The sequence below is a fragment of the Colletes gigas genome, unplaced genomic scaffold (genome assembly GCF_013123115.1).
Source record: "Colletes gigas isolate AHSC1104 unplaced genomic scaffold, ASM1312311v1 Colletes_gigas_Sc00005, whole genome shotgun sequence".
Taxonomy (NCBI): Eukaryota; Metazoa; Arthropoda; class Insecta; order Hymenoptera; family Colletidae; genus Colletes; species Colletes gigas.
This window is the reverse complement of record NW_025106634.1, coordinates 4,864,901-4,882,005: the sequence shown is the minus strand read 5'-3', so window position 1 is coordinate 4,882,005 and position 17,105 is coordinate 4,864,901.

The window sequence follows — 17,105 nt, the reverse complement described above, 5'->3', positions numbered from 1 at the left end:
TGCTTCTTTCGCAACCTCTTCGAGATCACGTTGCCGATACAACGAACACGATCAATTTAGGCTAATTAGAGACATCTTGGTAGCTGGATGTTTATACCGGAGCTCTTGCTCCCTGTTTTTCGATCCAAAATCGAACGAGTTTCGATCGTATCGATAGTTGCGGGCGAAAAATCCTCCATCGAAATTACGATGTGGAGACGCGGTCGCTTATGGAAGCAGTGGCGCTGCGGTCGTCCAGCGATATGGAACTCGCACTCGATACGTTTCCAATTGAAACGTTTGCAAATCCTGCGTTTCTTTTGTGAAGAATCGACGTTCAGAGAACGGAGTAGAAACACTATTATTCGTTAATGCGTCGCTAACGAATCCCAGAGCGTCGCTCGTTTTCGGGCCGGTCGGATCAAAAATTAATGAACGGTCGTAGAGAAATACCGATCTTCGGAGTCGGAGCTGCCGGGGAAAATAAAAGTCCGTCCGAGGGCCCGTGTCATGTAATCTTAATCGGTAAATGAGACATAACCAGTTCGAGGGCGGTGTTTGTGTCCATTAACCGCATACCCGGCCATTAAGCCGTGCCCATAAAGGTCTCCGAAACCTCGGCGTGTTTCCTCGAAACCAGAGACCGAGCGAAACATGCTCAAAGAGGTGGAAGACCACGTCGATGAGGAGCCCGTCGAAAAAAGGGAGACCGTGGTCGAGGAGATACAGCTTCACCGCGCGATGTTCGCAGTAACCGGACCCGATATGCGCGGACCCGGTCGTCCTAAAAAATATTTAGAGCCTCTGGCTGGGCCTGACGTCGGAATAAATGTTCTCCATCTATCGCCCGGGCCAGATAGTCCGGACTCTCTCCGTGGCAATATCGCCTAGCCTACGAAAACCGTACGCCCGCGTATCGCGTTCGACGGAACAAAGCCGTTTCATAGGAGCGTAAGCTCGTGGCCGAGTCGTGGACGCAACAGCCAGAAGTCCCAACGAGCGATGTCTCGCATTTATAACCAAAGACGTCGGAAAGCAAGGTCGCGGCGGTCTGCGGAGGAAGGCGAACCGGGGTCCCCGAATACACGGGCCGTGCAGCCACTCACCGGAGAGGATGTACCCTCCCTTCTTCTGGCACTCGCGGTGATCGGACACCGGGAGTATCCGGAGAGGTATTCGAGACTCTTGTAGCCTGTCCTCGGTGGATGGACCACGGTGAGCACGGCGGTGGGTGAGCACCGAGGCGAAGGTGGAGGGAACCGCGGCGCATCAAAAGACGCCGCCACCAGGATATAGGGTTACCGACTCGCTATAGGCCAGGTTATTCCTCCTAATAGCCTGTATTGGGTTAGGACGGCTGCATATAGTAGTTTCGAAGCTTGGCCTCTCGATCCCCCTCGAGTCGCTCCTCGCCGCCCCAGGCCATTGCCGGACAGATCCGTCCTCTGGCCTATCCTGTCCCTCGGTCCCTCTTCTATTTTCTTGCCTCCGGGTCCCGCGGTACGTGCGCACGCGAGACCCCGAGCGAAAACCGACCTTCTCCTCCCCCATTTGTACCCGGCGAAGCGTGAGCTGTAGACACGACGCGTCGTCGGCTCGACAATGGACCCTTACGAAAGCGTACACCTACTCGAACAGGCCTGGCCTCGCCGCGGCATCACGATCCGCGGACTTTAAGGACCCCTACTCGCCCGATGGGAAACTCCGGATCAGGTGATTTTAAAACAGGTGTCGAGAGTCGCGCGCTCCTACAACGACACCCCGCCTTTCGCCTTTGTCGGGCCCAGCCGCGACCAGATTTTCGTCGATCCGCTGGCTCCTCTTACCCTCTGCTTCCGGGAACTTCATTTTGTATAGTTACGATCTTTACCAGAACTTGATCCGAGAATATTCTTTCTGGTGTCTTTCGACTTTCGCTTAATTACGACATTGTTAGGCCTCTAGAACCGCTCATGTAAATTTTTTTCAGAGGTGGCCAAACACCTTGTATATGTGAAGGGAAGCATAAATCGCGTTTGAGCGTCAAAGGTAAAGTTCCAAGTGAAATAAAATCGTGTCGATTGGTATATCTCGCCTGGAAACATCCGTCCGACCGCTGTAAACTATGGCACTCGGACACTTTTCGCTAACGATAGCACTCGTTTCTGCGTCACGACCAAACGCGTCGACCGTCGCGCGTCTTTGCCTGCATTCTAAACGGCCACTGCCATTTTTACAAAAAGGAAATCACGTGAAGCAGAGAATACCGGGCGATCGTCGTCCTGGAGAGTTCGATGACGAAACGGATCGACGTCTGAAAGGAATTCTCAGCCACCCGCGAGTGACATAAGTCCTTTGCCCGTAAACGGCGTATAAGGCTGCGATGGGACTACGAAGCTAATAAATAGCGGCTCGCGAACCGTAACCGATGCTCGCAGTCGCGGCGGGTCCGGTGACTTACAACCGTCGTACGATCAGGCCTAATACATCTAATGAGCTTAATCTATTTTTGTCCGTCGTGTAAGGGCGCAGCGACAAGACGCCGCGCGGCCCGATCAATCAGCCGTTTCTATATCGGTAAATAACGCCGCGGCTCGAGTTTTCTTCGTCTGACGTAACCGAATTCGTGCAAATCTCGCGATACGTGAAATTTTTACACGATTAATCGAAGTCATTATAGAGTTATTATAGAGACCAAAATAATTTTTATTGCGTCGTTGAACGCATCTTGATATTCTCAACAAAATGTGTCAACCTACTTGTGCTAAAAACTCATTAGTTTGGGAGGTATATTGCCAAGAGGCGTTCGTAAAGGGTTAAGATAGACGCGGTGATTCATGATCCAAAGTGGCTCGATCCCGGATCGCGGGTTCCTGGGGAAACGCGAAGGCGGATCTTGATCCCGCGCGAAAAGTTGGCGATTCCGTGAAACAGATTCGCCCAAGTCCGGAATCCGATCTAAATTTAAAGTTCGTCGTGGCGCGCGGGGACGTTCGATTTCACGGTGGTCCCGACCTGGAATTAGTCGAACAATTCAACCGGGCTACACGGTTCGCGCTTCCTCGGCGTCAGCCCCGGATAAATTAAAGCGGCCCTGGGGTAGGGGACACAGGGGAGGAAGAAGTTCGGGGGTGGCTCTCCTCTCCGTCGGGCCCGGTCGTTGTGTTAGAATGACGGATCCCTCGGAGGGGCCATTTAGTCTACTGATACCGATCTCGATGCTGGCACCGGGTTCTCTCTCCTATCGGTGGAATCTCAGGGCGACGAAGGTGCCTTGATGCGAACCGCCGCGTCCTCTCGTTCGTTTCTCTGGTTCGCGCGGGAACAAAGTGTCGCCCGAGTCACGAATCCGCTGGAAAACTCGGGCGTCAACAACGATTTATACCCGGGTCCTCCGAGAGTGGATCGCTGGATCTTCCGTCCGAACTTTTCGACCGGTCCCGTAAGTTAATACGCCCCGGAATAGTTGGGAACGACTTGGATAGTTTAACGGCGGTAACGAGAGTTCATTCCTGCGAAGTGCGGAACACCGACTTCGCGTTCGGATTTCCCGACCCGAAGTTCGCGCGACCGGGGCTTGCGGTTTTCTGTCTTTTCCCTTACAATATCGTCGGGCCGGTCGGACAGCTTTCGGGAAACGGCCCAAGCTAAGTCTCAGTGGTTCTCGACTGTGTTATTAAAATTATTTTCATAGCAAAAGCAGATTACGAAACGGTCCTTGAGTATTCGGTATAGATATAGCTAGTGAACCACCAATACCATTTCCAATGTTGAATTTGACTAGCGTAACAACACGAATATATCCTGATGATAATAAAAATGATCAATGTCCGGAGAATCTAGCGTTAATAGCCCCGAGGAATGGGTCTGTGGATAGGAGAACGGAGGAGCGTAATAAGGGAGTGAAAATATGGAGTCTCCCAGGACTAGGACGATGGGCAGGAAATATTCGAGCAGTGCTGTTTAGCCGTCAGCACCGGTTTTGACCACGATACAGAAGGCAAGAATGCCTGGCGTAGGGTGGCCGTAAGTTGTCCTCGTAGGTGCTTACACGTTCGTTCGCGCGGGTAAGAGGTAAGAAGGGCTGGTTAGCTTTGTTACCTTCGCAGAAGCATGGAATAGAAGGTAGGTAGATATTAGCGAGACAAATAGCTCGGCGGGCTTGGTGCGAGCGCAGCACGCGCGATCCTGCGTATGTATTCTCGTCCAAATAGCACTTAGCGCGTGTGCGTGTGCGTGCTCTTGTACACGGTTTGTAACCGTGTTGGTATCGAATTGGTACGGCACGTAGGGCTAGCAGGAGGCTCCCGTGTACTATAACCGAGTAACCAAGTGAGCGCAGTATGCTTGTACGCGGCTCATGGCAGCTACTATGCGAATAAGCGGAGCTTAGTCCCACGTATTAGCATATGAGCACCGCCTAATTAACGCCCGACCGCCGACGCCGACGCCACCGCCGACGCCGGGGCATTAAATAATGTAAACCTGGAACCTCGCCATTGTCTTACCTAAAGCCGTGCGTAAAACTCGGGTTAAGTCTCGGGGAATCGTTACCAGATTTCCTACCGGCCTCTGGCTAATCCTTCTCTTGCTACGACTACCGAATAAATAAGAATTTATCCCAATTAATTTGCGACGATCCTTGTTGCGCCCCGTAAAAACCGAAATCGACACGGGGGGCTCCAAACTGTCGAAAAGTTTCGGGATAACGTTGCTAATTTGAGAACGAAAGGTGACTACGAGACCCTAAAAATCTCGGTTTCGTAGAGCGTATCCTAAGAGCAGGAACGACGAGAGTAAAATATTAATACTCGTCTGACGCAGAGCGGTACAATCTACTTACTCTCGAGAGTCCGACGTAGGAAAATTACATTGGAATTAAAGCACGACTGTTCTTTTTAAGACAAACAATATTTAATTATCGGTGGATCAACACGCTGGAGATATTTAAACGAGAAGTTGGCGAACAGAGAAAATGCATCGAGCGTTTAAGGGTCTTGGAACTAGCAGAGAAAGCTTACGATTCTCGTAAGAGGAAAATTGTTTTGAGGGTTGCTGGCTCTCGTAAGGAAAAAGATTCTCAAAATGACACTATCGGTTCTGAAGAACTAGATCGAATCTAAGATTTTGGAGGTGTGAGGGGGAGGCTGTAGTACAAGGCTAGGAACGACTCCGTCGATTTTGAAAGTTGGTGGCGGGGCGTCGACGAGTTGGCCGCGGCGGCGGCGGCATATTGTCAGGCGATAAAACGAAGCTGGCAGAAGGCGGCGGGAATAAATTTATGAATGCTGGAACCCGAGAGGCTGGCTGCATTCCACACGGCCTGTGCTCGACACACTGAATTGTCGCTCTCATTAGCGACTCGGCCCGGTTCTCTTTCTCCTCCGTTCGCCTGTTTCACTCTTTGCTCGTTGTTCCTCCGCCTCCTCCAGGGGCCCGGGTGTCCTCACCCGTCGTCCTTTTTTCCCTCTCCGTTTTCCCGTCCTCGTCTCGCTCGCGGTCCACGGGCCGAGTCTCTCCCTTTTTCGCCGCGGCTCAGCTCCGATGTTCGCCGCCTCCCTGTCGTCCCTTTTGCCCGACAACCGATTGATATGCGTCGCGCGGCCTTTCGAGTCCATTTCCAGAACCGCGCTAATCTCGTCGGATTTAATGAATTTTAATCGGGAACTCTACTGCACCGGAGAGATCGGCACCACGATCGCGACGGGACGTGTTAATTGGCTACCTCCTCCCTCCTACACCCCTTGAGCCACCACGTGGGCGGACCGCCCCGCTAAATACGAGATCGTAAATGTCGCGGAACCTCGCGACAAGACCGGAGGGACAGGTGACGGAGAGTCCTAGGAAAAAGGCAGAACGTTGCCCAAACTTTGGCGAACTTTATTCGCGATTAATCATCGATTTTTCATCGAGGAGCTATGAATTCCCTAGATCAATTGTTAAGTGGACACACAAGTAATGCTTTCATCAAAATTGACCGTAGTCAAATGATTAAGAGTTAAAGGAATTAAATCCAAATTCCATGACCTATTGCGGCTACGCTAATTTCCAATCCAAATTCATTTTCGTGAACAGCTTCAGGTGTTTGGTCTACCAGTAAAATTACTAAAATTCTTTCGAGCCAAAAAGATGACCGTACGAAAAAATTAGCGACTCTCGCGGAGGCTGTGTTTGTTATCCGATCGTATGGCACCGTCGTATTCGAGGAACGTATGCGTCCATCCCGCGACACGTCACGCAACCACTCAGCGTCTAACAAAAGTATCACCGCGCCGGAGAAAAAAGTCGGACGAAATACGAGGACGGGGTGAAATTTATCGATGACGTGTTCGCGCGCGGCGAATCGTCGCAAATCTTTGGAAACGACGGGTCTCGCGGACAATTTAGAGACGACGGCGACCGGGGCGAGCGAACAGCCACGCGGAGAGGCACGCGCAGAATGTTTCGCGTCACGGGAGCCCCGCCGTACATGGAAAACCATCGACGAGCGCAATCTCTGCCATTGTTTGGTCGCCGCGCGGAACGTGTACACAGCGCGCAATACACTTCTATGGTCGCGTATGAATTATAGCCGGGGTCCGCGCGGGGCTTTTTGTTCCTATGCGCGCGCTTTTGCACGGAATTCGGCCGACGCGTTTCGACGAGGACGGATAATCCCGGAGCTGTCGCGCGTTTTCACGCTATACTTCGACGAAGCACCACCGATGTTCGTCCCTTCGCGATCCAATTTACGTTTAATTTCATTTGGCTGCCTTGTTAGAAGACTCGACTACCACCAAGACATTATTTTATTATCGCCGCGACCGATTTCCACTATCGTTAGTTCTTAAAAATAACGCGGGGGAAGTGAGACTTTTACATTAGTAGCAATATTGAGCAATGTCCAATGTTAATTGTTTGATAATATTGATCTTCAATTATTCTTAACATCGAAGAAGATCTAGTCCACGTTACGGGGACCACCTAACCGCGAAAGAATTCGCGCCCTGGGTGCACCGATCGCCCAAACCCCGAACCTATCGTGAGACGAAAATCTTGGCAAATGAATCTTCGATGGGCCCCTTGTTCAGCGAATATGCAAATGCCGGGGGCAGAGAGATATACCTACCGGGCACATTGTATCCAAGCTACTTTAAAAAACAGCCGTGTACAAACCAGTTCCGGTGGAGGTCTACGTGCGTGCACACCTGTGCCTGCCGAGGCGATAAAACTTTCGCTCGATAAGTTCCGGGGCGTTAATGCCGTTACGTATTCGACGACTCGTCGAATAAATACGAAAAACCAGATAGTCGCCGCCCCGGGCAACGGCGGAGCTCCGTTCGAATAAAAACCACTTGTATCAAAATATGCGCACGATTGTATATTAGGTAATTCGTTCTGATAAAATTCAACCTTACGGTTTCGAAATCGTCGATGAATGGAGTCGTTCTTTCGAAAATCGAACGACCACGAAGCTTGTTCGCGTAAAAATAAAAATTACGATATGAGTCTTCCAGCGGATAGACACGAGAGGATGTTGTGCAGTAAGTTGTAGACTCGTCGAAGTAGTTGCAGCGTCACAATATTAGGATGTTGATTGGGAAGGATTCAAGCACTCAAAGATATAAGTATATACTGTAAGGTTTATTCGAAACTGGATACTGATATAAATGTAACAGCCCTAGCACGGTTAGAGTACCCTACATTGCTAGGAGTAAAATTGCTATGGGGCCTACAGCATGACAGTACAATGGAGAATCGGTCGATCAAGTGTGTTCTAAAAACTACAGTGTGGCCTAATCCCGGTTGAGGATCGCTGTTGTCGTGCTACCGAAACGAGATTCGTACGTGCGGGGGAGTAACCGATCGAAGACGTTGCGTGGAGGAGCGTTTCGAATTTGGCAAGTGGAACCTTGGCGACGGACGTGGCGTCGCGAGCCAACGGAGAGGGACACTTCCTCCGCGGCGGCGAACATCGAATACCTAATCGTACGCCACGTCGACACGGTCCTCCTCCTCGTTCTCGCGCTGGTAGGTGCCAGCCAGCGTTAATGACGCGTGTGTATTAAAAACGCGGCCGACTTAAAATAAACGGGGCCTGCTAGAGCCCCCCCGTCGGTGATTGATGAGGAAACTCGACGGTCCTCTCTGCGCTCCGACGACCCCTTTTGGAGCACCGATTCCGCGCCGCGGAGTAGACAGAACCGACTAAATCCTACGAGGGAACGGATACCTCGACGATTTGTGCTCGCCTCGTTTGCGCGACGGGCGCACAAAGCGAGGCGACATCGCGCCGAATCTGGCTTCCTCTTCCTTTTGCGACGCGAGGAGATCACAGGGCTCTCGTGAGTCACTTGGGTGAAAAGTGAGACCGGTTTCGCGAAACCGTGTCACTTTGTTTTATAATTGCGAGGCCCCGAGTCTTCCTTCGACTTTCAATCCTCCCGTTAACGCGGGATCTCCGCCCTGCGATTGTCACGGTCCCCTTTGGTCACACTCGAGGACTCGGTCGCGTCTCTCCTCTACCGAACGCGTTTAGCTAAAACGGTTCTATCGTTCATCTAACTTGCAGGCGATTACTCACGGAAAGATACACGCGCGGATACTCCTCTAACGATCTAGTTAGAAGCAATGATCACGTACTGCTACTCCCACTCGCGTTACAACCGTATCTCCGGAGCCCCTAGCAGCGATCTAAGTTTTGGATCGTCCGAAACAACAGAAGTAATTATTACCATTGCCTTCAAGATTAAGTAATTCGAAAAAAATTCGAGTTATTTATCGATCGTCCTAATGGAGCCGCAGGCTAATTAGACGGCAGGACACCTGCAAAGGAAAAAATTACCATCCCATAACTGGAAACTACGCATTCGTTCTTCCCACGAGATTTTTTTCCGCGTTCGGTCCGGCAAAAAGCGGAAGATTAATGCGTTCAGCGAGCCAAGACTCGCTGGTCGATCGACGTTACAAATTACGCGCGATATCGCCGATGCGCAGATGGATCCTCGCGCGATCGATCGCCGCCTGCGCCGGACTCGCTCCGATGGCAATTAATTATAAATAATTAGACGCGATTCGTTAAAATATCCGGAATAATTCGTGACAGTTTCGGGCGGCGTTAACGATCGCCTGCCAGACAAACGACCAAACGGCTCCCTTCTGTCATCCGCCTTCGTCTACGCCACGGAAAGAACCGACGCGTCACCAAGATCGTTACGTTGACGAATTCGTGGCTCCCTAAGAGCGACGGAAGTCACGTGGTGGCGCCTCCGGAGCGTCGCGACACCCACGCGTCCATCCCCTTTCGTTGTTCGATTCTCGACGAACGCCTCGAGCTGGCGTCTCAATCTCATCTTGCGATTTCTCACAACATATTCTTCATTCGATAGAAATTTCTAGGTATTTGGTCCTTTGGCTACTCCTAGGTTTGCTATTAAAAGTTTCAGTTTATAAAAATATTTATTTCAACTGGCATTTAACCCTTTGCACACACAGAACCATTGAAAAAGATTCGAATGCTACGTGGGGATTTTGTTGCGAATTAAGAAGTTTCCAGGCGATTACCACGAAATTATAATGGTAAATAATTAATGGGGTTGCATTTCGTCCACCTCTGACCGCGTCTACAGCGTGGCAGCACTGTTTGAAAATGGGAACGAATGCGGATGAATGTACCAGCCGTCCAACAATGATACGAAGATATCGATCAACGAAACAAACCGATTCGGGAACTCTGTCGAGTTCGACGGGCTCAAAGGATAGCATAAAACGGGGCGTTTCTTTGAAGCACAGATAAACTCGGCTCGAAGAATTAAATCGTCCGCAGCGACGGATCTCCGGAGCCGCGTTTCGCGTTCGACTTCCATTCATCTCGCGCGGACCGGCCAATGTTGATTTATTTCGACGATCTATTTCGCGTGGCTCATACATTTTAACGCGTGCATCCTTCACCGCGGACCAGCCGATCCGTCATGATCCACGGATCAATACGATTCCGTTCGCGGTTTCATCGAACCAGTCCGCTACCCAGAACTGCTCCTAAATGCGCAGAACTCGCCGTGTTTGCGATTTTTGTTAATCGTAAATATTCAAGCGTCTCGAAAAATAATGCATCAAGACCACAATTTATCAACCCCTCGCGTGGACCTGTCCTTAACGCTGTTGATCTTTTAAAATCGATAGATATCCCTACATAAAATTTTGTTTCGTTATATACAATTTGAGTAAATATCTGCCAGGCTCTGAGTCGGTTTAATCTTGCGGGGACCAAATTACCCGTGATCTATGAATCGATAAAAGTCACGCGTCTTCGATTTCGATGAACCAGGCCAGAAGTTGCGAAAGAAACAGGAAAAAGGGGGGTTTAACGACGTGGTTCGTTGGAAATGGCGACAGATCTTCTAAACAGGGCCCAAGAGGAGCGACATCAAAGGCGAGGAACGTCTGCTCGTTGGTGCTTCGTGGATACCGCGAGCAGCCAGTGGGAAAATATCATAAATCCACTTTGACGCTTCGCGCCTCGACGCTGTTGTGACGCTCGATGTCGTTCCCTCCCCTCTGCGCCCTTCGTTTCTCTCGCTCCGCGGCGATTCTCTCATAATAAACGTCATTTATTTATACACGCCGCGGAGCGGTCGAAACGAGGGTGGAGGAAAGATCGACGGCTACACCGTCCGGGGAAAAACGCGATACGATCGTAAATCGCGCGCGACCCGATCTATAGGGTGTCCCAACTTCGAAAACGTCCCTCGGATATCTTTGCTATTTTAAATAATAGGATATGTTCGTTTAGATCGTGATACAGTCTCAAACAATGTTCACATCGCTCATAAAATACATTTTCAGATCTCCAGAACACATAATAATTCAAAAATTACAATTGTAATATGGGCCCTCGCTAACGTTCGCCACTTTTTCACCTCGATATCGTTTGCAGTCATTAAAAAATCAGCAATTTTTTAAAACAAACTACATACTTTGTAGAAGATAACCTTAAAGCCCGCTCATTTCCGTCAACCACGAAGAATTTATCGTTGCTTTGCAACCCTCTCGAAGCCGTACAACTTCTCTGAAGCTTCATCCTATTATTTAAGATAGCACGGACACTCAGGTGGGCCGTTCCTAGCAGGACACCCCGTATGTTTTACGGACGCGGCGCGCACGTGGAAAACAAACATTAATAGAACGACAGTTAGTCACCCTCGGCGGGGTGACATAACCTCCCCCTTCCCGGCACCGGTGTATTACTAATTATGTTACGACGTCGCGTCGCGGCCGTGTCACAACAAGCGTCACCGGATGTAGCCAGCTTTTCGGTGGATATAAAAGCTTCCTCGTTGAATTACGATTGTCGTGGCGGACGATCAAAGCCCGCGACTCGAGCTTTGACATTCACGAGCCACCCGTTGTCCCTACGTTAGCTAGTATCGAGGATTCAACTTTGGCTTAATTGTCTCCAAATTGTAATACAACTCCGCCAGATTCGATGTTGCTTATCACAATAAATAAGTCTAAAAAATAAATAAATATTCCTTCATAATTGTAAGTCATCATCGTTCTCTTAGCTAAGAAGAATTCATTCTCGATTAATATTATTTCCAACTGGGTACTCGTCTGATTCGATCTACCAAAGAAACTGTGCAGAAAACACGCGTTGCTGAATCGATGACAGAAATTCAATTATGCCAAATAAGCGATCGAGAACGCGTAAGAACGCAGATGACAAGAATAACGCAAGGGGAACATATTGGCTAAATCTTTTTCACGATCCTCCGCGTACGTAATTCACGCGTTTCACGGGTGTTCCTGCTGTATCGTTAAATAACAGGTCCGCGAGATGGTATCTAAATTGTCATGAAATTAGCATCGTCGACGATCGAGGGGTATCGTTGGAATCGAAAGAAACGCGATCCGGACGTAGACGGACTGCGGCGATCCTTTAATTGCACTTTTTACGGTCAATTATCTCGTTAGAAGACGGTATCCCGCTGCTTTCAGAATGTTAATCCAAGGAGCGATCGGGGTCCCCATGCCGGTTACGAGAACCGTTTCTTTTCACGATATCGCTCGTCCCGCGGTCCTATAATCGACGTAGCGCGAGTGGACGGGGGACAGGGGCGAGATCCGAACGAGAACTTTTTCACCTGGGCCCCGACGGAACACCGGGAACCCCGCTGGCGTAATTAACATTCGGCACGTTTAGCCAGTCCTCGAGGAGCTTCTTGCCACCGCCGTGTCCTCCTCCCCCCCTCGTCCTGGGCCAGACACTGATTGAGACGTGACCGCGGGATGACGTGCCTGCGACTTATACTCCGGCTGCTCTCTAGTCGCGTGTGTATATCCTCGCGGAGGACATGCTTTCCGGGTCGATGACACCGCCCCGAGTAGATCCTTGAATCCTTCAGGCCTGGCTTCTCGATCGGGTCCACGTAGGACGAACTGTTAACCCTTTTAGGACGTACGTTGGCTCGTACGAATGCATCGACCGTAACCGATGACCCATCGCGACGTGCATACTAAGCAAACGGGTCCGAACTATTGGGATTTAATCACTGGTAATTATTTATTAGCCTAACGGGGATGACGCCTTCTTTGGCGCGACGGGCGAGCACGCGGTGTCCCATATCTTTTTGGACATAGTTTGATAGCCTTCTTCGACCTATAGCAATTATTGGGAGCAGCGGTGTATGACGTTTCCTTCTAATTTCGGGCTAATAACCAAGCGTCTTCCATTTGCATCGGTCCCTCCGTATCTGTCGTCGAGGCAAATAAATTTCGTCGCTCCGACCCCCGGGGACAAGTAGCCCGCAACAAAAGTTCCCTGCGTCCCCCCATCCTCCGCATCGGCGGAGGGAACCGGGGCACGCAACCTGCATCGAACGACGTCCCGAGGATTGATTCGTCATCCATCGGGGGCCGCGGCTAGCCTGTTTTTGCCCGCGATCCCCCGACTAGTCACCAGTCATCTTCCACGTCGTAGTTTTCGTGTTCTTGTCCGGAGTCGTGGCTCGGTTCGAGTCGTTTAATTAAATACAGTTTTTCATCGTCAGGCCGAATCCGCGGCCAACCCGCTGGGACAAAGGGGGGGAGGCAGCCGCGAGCTACCATCGCCGGCAAATAAATCAAAAGGGAAACCGGCGTTGGACGAGCCCGGAGTCGCCGCGTCGGCTTCCTAGAAGGCAAACACGAGTCGCCGATATAATTAGTGGCCGCGCGTGTCCGATCGTTTCCCTTTCGATCGACCTCTCGCGGGAACCGCCCTGAAAACCGTCAACGATCTACTTATCGATAGCGTGTTTAGCCTACTGCCACTCTCCACGTTCGAATTTTAATAGTCTGGCAAGGAATATCGAGGTATTTGTCATTTTCAGGTCGAGTCGAGTGTTTTTCTAGTAATAATTATATTTTACAGTGTGTCTCGCTTTCGCGATTCTTGGAACAGTACACCTCCATTGGGGGATCGTAGCAGTGGCCCTCCTGCCTCCATTTCCAAGGAAGAAGAACACTATTCAAAAGGTTGACTGTCACAAAGGACATTTATTTTTATAAAAAAGACTGCCTCTACGTGCTTAATCGTTTGTATATCCTTTCGTTTCACCTCCATGGAAATTCAGGCAGGTTCGACGTTCGTCACAATGGGAGAAAACGTCCATCGTAGGAGTTTATAAAAGTTCGGAAGAGATTAAAAGTTCCCCCGGTTGTCGGGCTCGCCTCGAAACAGGGGACCGTCCCACGGGGTCGTTATAATGATTGATGTCTTTCATATCCAAAACCGTCTCCGGACGAATGTTCTAATGCCCCGCTTCGCCAGACATCGTTTTACACGCTGCAGCGTATAACGTACGCGGACTGAAAACCGGGGAACATTAAGCTGCTGGAAATATCTTACCTCGGTGTCAACCTACTTTCTTCCGTACTCGTTGATTCGATATTAATTTCCACTTCGAACGCTCGATACCGTAAAAGTAGGTTCGAAACAGGATTTTTCACTGAGCACTTAACCTCTTAACGCTCATATTTTTCGGGTTAACCAAGAATGATCAATTTTCTTTATTGAATTTGTTGTATCTAACGTATAATTTGAAGGAATAAAATATTGTTATCCCTTAAACCGTTAGATTAAACAAATATCGTTTTTCAAGGCAGTCGAGGGGTTAAAGAAACTGAATGTAAGCGTGGATCAGAAGCGACCCGTCCTCGAGGTCTCGTTAGGAGCACCGGTGGAACATACGTGTATTGCATCATGAATCGTGTTTCCTCCGGTGGGCCCGTGATCCTGCGAAATTCCAAAGCACATCAGCGTTCGCCCTAAACGATTAAATAAGTCATATCGTCGCGGACCCTAACGAAGCGCCGCGGCATCCTCGCGGACAGCGTCGAGTCGGCGTCGTCTGTCGCGGTTGTCAGCTGCCAGAGAGCCAGCTTCTTTTTCCTGCACGTTCTTCCATCCTCCCGAGATACCCGTGGCCCCTTATTCCTCTACGCGTGCTTCTGGACGCAGTATTTATAAACAAGAGAGAGAGACTCGGCTACGAGGCGTCTTCTCCTCTCCCTATGGAGACTCGGCCCCGTAGACATAGATTTTTATGAAGAAAGTATTTAATTCAAACAACGAGTCGTGTCGTAATAAATTTTCTGTATTACGAAAGATTATTAGATTATATTTCTGCACGAAGGATCGTCCTCGTTTTAATCGTGCCTGTACTTCCGTCGCATAAACTTGCCTCGCCGCGTCACGATACGTGGATATCTACGATCTCCACGACACTAATAGTAAACGGTTCGCGAAGTAAGAAGTTGCGAAGTACGAGAAATATTAAGAAAACCGTTCGCGTTCGGGACGCGTTTGCCCGGCATGATACTATTTTCGCTTCCTGTGCTCGATCGCAATCAAGGAAACAGCTATCTCCCTATCGCCCTGATCCAACCAGGGAAAAAGTAGGATAGCGTGAAGCCTAGTATGTTAATTCACGAATCCGAGGAGCCACGGACACGGTATTTAATATCAACGTCGAAAGCGGAAAGTAATAAGGGGCGGTTGTTCTGCGGACAGCCGCTCTAACCGTGATTGAACCGTCCGCCGGACAGATTCGCTCTCTCTAAACCTAATATCCGAATAGCCGGCGAACAATTACCGTTTCGCGTAACAATGCTGTCTCGTTGTCGCGGCGTTATCGCTGTCGGTCGTTAATTCAGCTTTTAACCGTGGCCGGCGTGTGTTTCCCATCGGATTGCTCGGGAAACGCTCGGAGACAGGCCCGTTAACCGCTTAAAAATTGATTCTATACCGGGTGGCGTGTCCGTCCTCGTCCCCCCCTGGCGAGGATCTCTCGGTTCCCTAAACTGTAGCCGCTTTGACAGACTGGCGGCTGGCGTGAAAACGCTCGCCAATTAACCCGCGGTGAATTATGCGCCGCCCCTTGCCCACTAATTTAGTAGGTGACTTATGTCGTACTTGCCAGCCGACAAGCCCCCGACGAATTCGAGTACCTCGCTGAACGCTCAGCTTCCATCTACCTCTTCTTTTTCCTCCTATTCTTCTTCAGCTTCTGCGACCTCTCCCTGGCTCCTCTTCGGTCCGCCACACAAGAGCGTAACCGCGATATTTCCACGCGAAAATGATCTGTACTTGTTTATTATACGTGTTAAAACTCCATCAGCGTGCAAAAGAAAATATTATATTTTTACAGTCGAGGCGGTATAAAATAGAATCGATATTCGAGACTTCTAATTTAATTACGAATCGTAAACCAGAGTTTTGAACAAGGAAATTTTAAATATTATTCACTCGACACTGGGAGCCACGAACGAATTTACAGAAATATCAGCACTTTGTATTCAGCGACGGAAAATTGTTATTCTAGTTCTCTACCTACTAATTCGTACTCCATCTTCCAATCCTTTCCTATTATTCGACGTAAATAGACACGCTCTGCTCGCAGCAGACATTAACACGAAATACGAAACTGCAAACAATCAGACTAGTAGACTAGGCAAGAGTTCCTAAAGAATAATGGAAACGTAGGTGCAGGCATAAAATTCTCCGAATAACACAAAGACCAGGCTTCGTTATTCGATGACACAGTAGTGTCCGTTGCGTGAATGGTGTTAATAATGAGTCCAATCATGTCCATTAACGATTATGGCTTGGCAACGTCTCGGCGTGCTTTCTATAAATGTTTCCACGTATGAAACGGGTAACGACCTCCATATCGTGCGAATATGATGCGTTAGTGCCTTCGATGATAAACTGCGGCTTCCTCGAGGCTGTTGCCTCGTGATTCATTCATTTTTTATAGGATTCAGACGAAGGTGAAGAATCTCGTCATTTTACCAGCTGCCAGACTCCATATTTACAATTATAAAACGCGTGAATATTATTTTTTTTTCTAATTCTAATTAAAAGAAAAATTTTAATGCAATAAAAATACGTGCAAAGTTTGCAATGTTGAAATTAAAAAATGAGATTCAGATTTAGTTCCAGTACTCGCCACAATTTAGCGAATACGCGTGTTTAAATTATTACACCGTATTCCCGTTGGACACGAGATTTTGTAAACATAGTCACGCTCTTGTGTGACAGGCTGTATGCACCTTCTAGTTTCTCCCTCGACTACGAAGTGGCCCCGGTTGTCGCGCAGCAGCCGGACATCCGGCAACTCCCGGGTGCCTCCTTTGATGTCTTTGAGCGGGCGAATTCGCGGGATCGTACGCCGAATGAAATATCGCCGTGGCTCTTTCTGTTTTCGTCGTCGTCGGCGCGTTTCGAGGGAACCTGGCCTCCCGGATACGACGCCCAGGTTACGAAGGATTACTCCGGCCTCTGGCAGCAATCGGTTTATTGCCAGACCCGAACTCGCGCCTTTCGACGCGGCCCTTTGGTCTTTAGCCGTGGAAGCTGTCGCGAGTTCGTGACAGATATCGGCAGCCCCGACGAAAGCCTCCGGGACCAGGAACTTTGGAACATACCATGTGCTCCAAATTGAATTAAACTCTTTCTAAATGATAACATTTACTTCCACTAGTTTTTTTTTATTATACACGGTTAAAGAATCTCGTGGGTGGCCAGAAGATAATGTAATTCGAGAGAACGATATCAGGGCGAATATGGTGAAAATTTGGTAATAAAACTGGCGAAAGTACGATTTGGGGTTGTATACGAGCCCGGG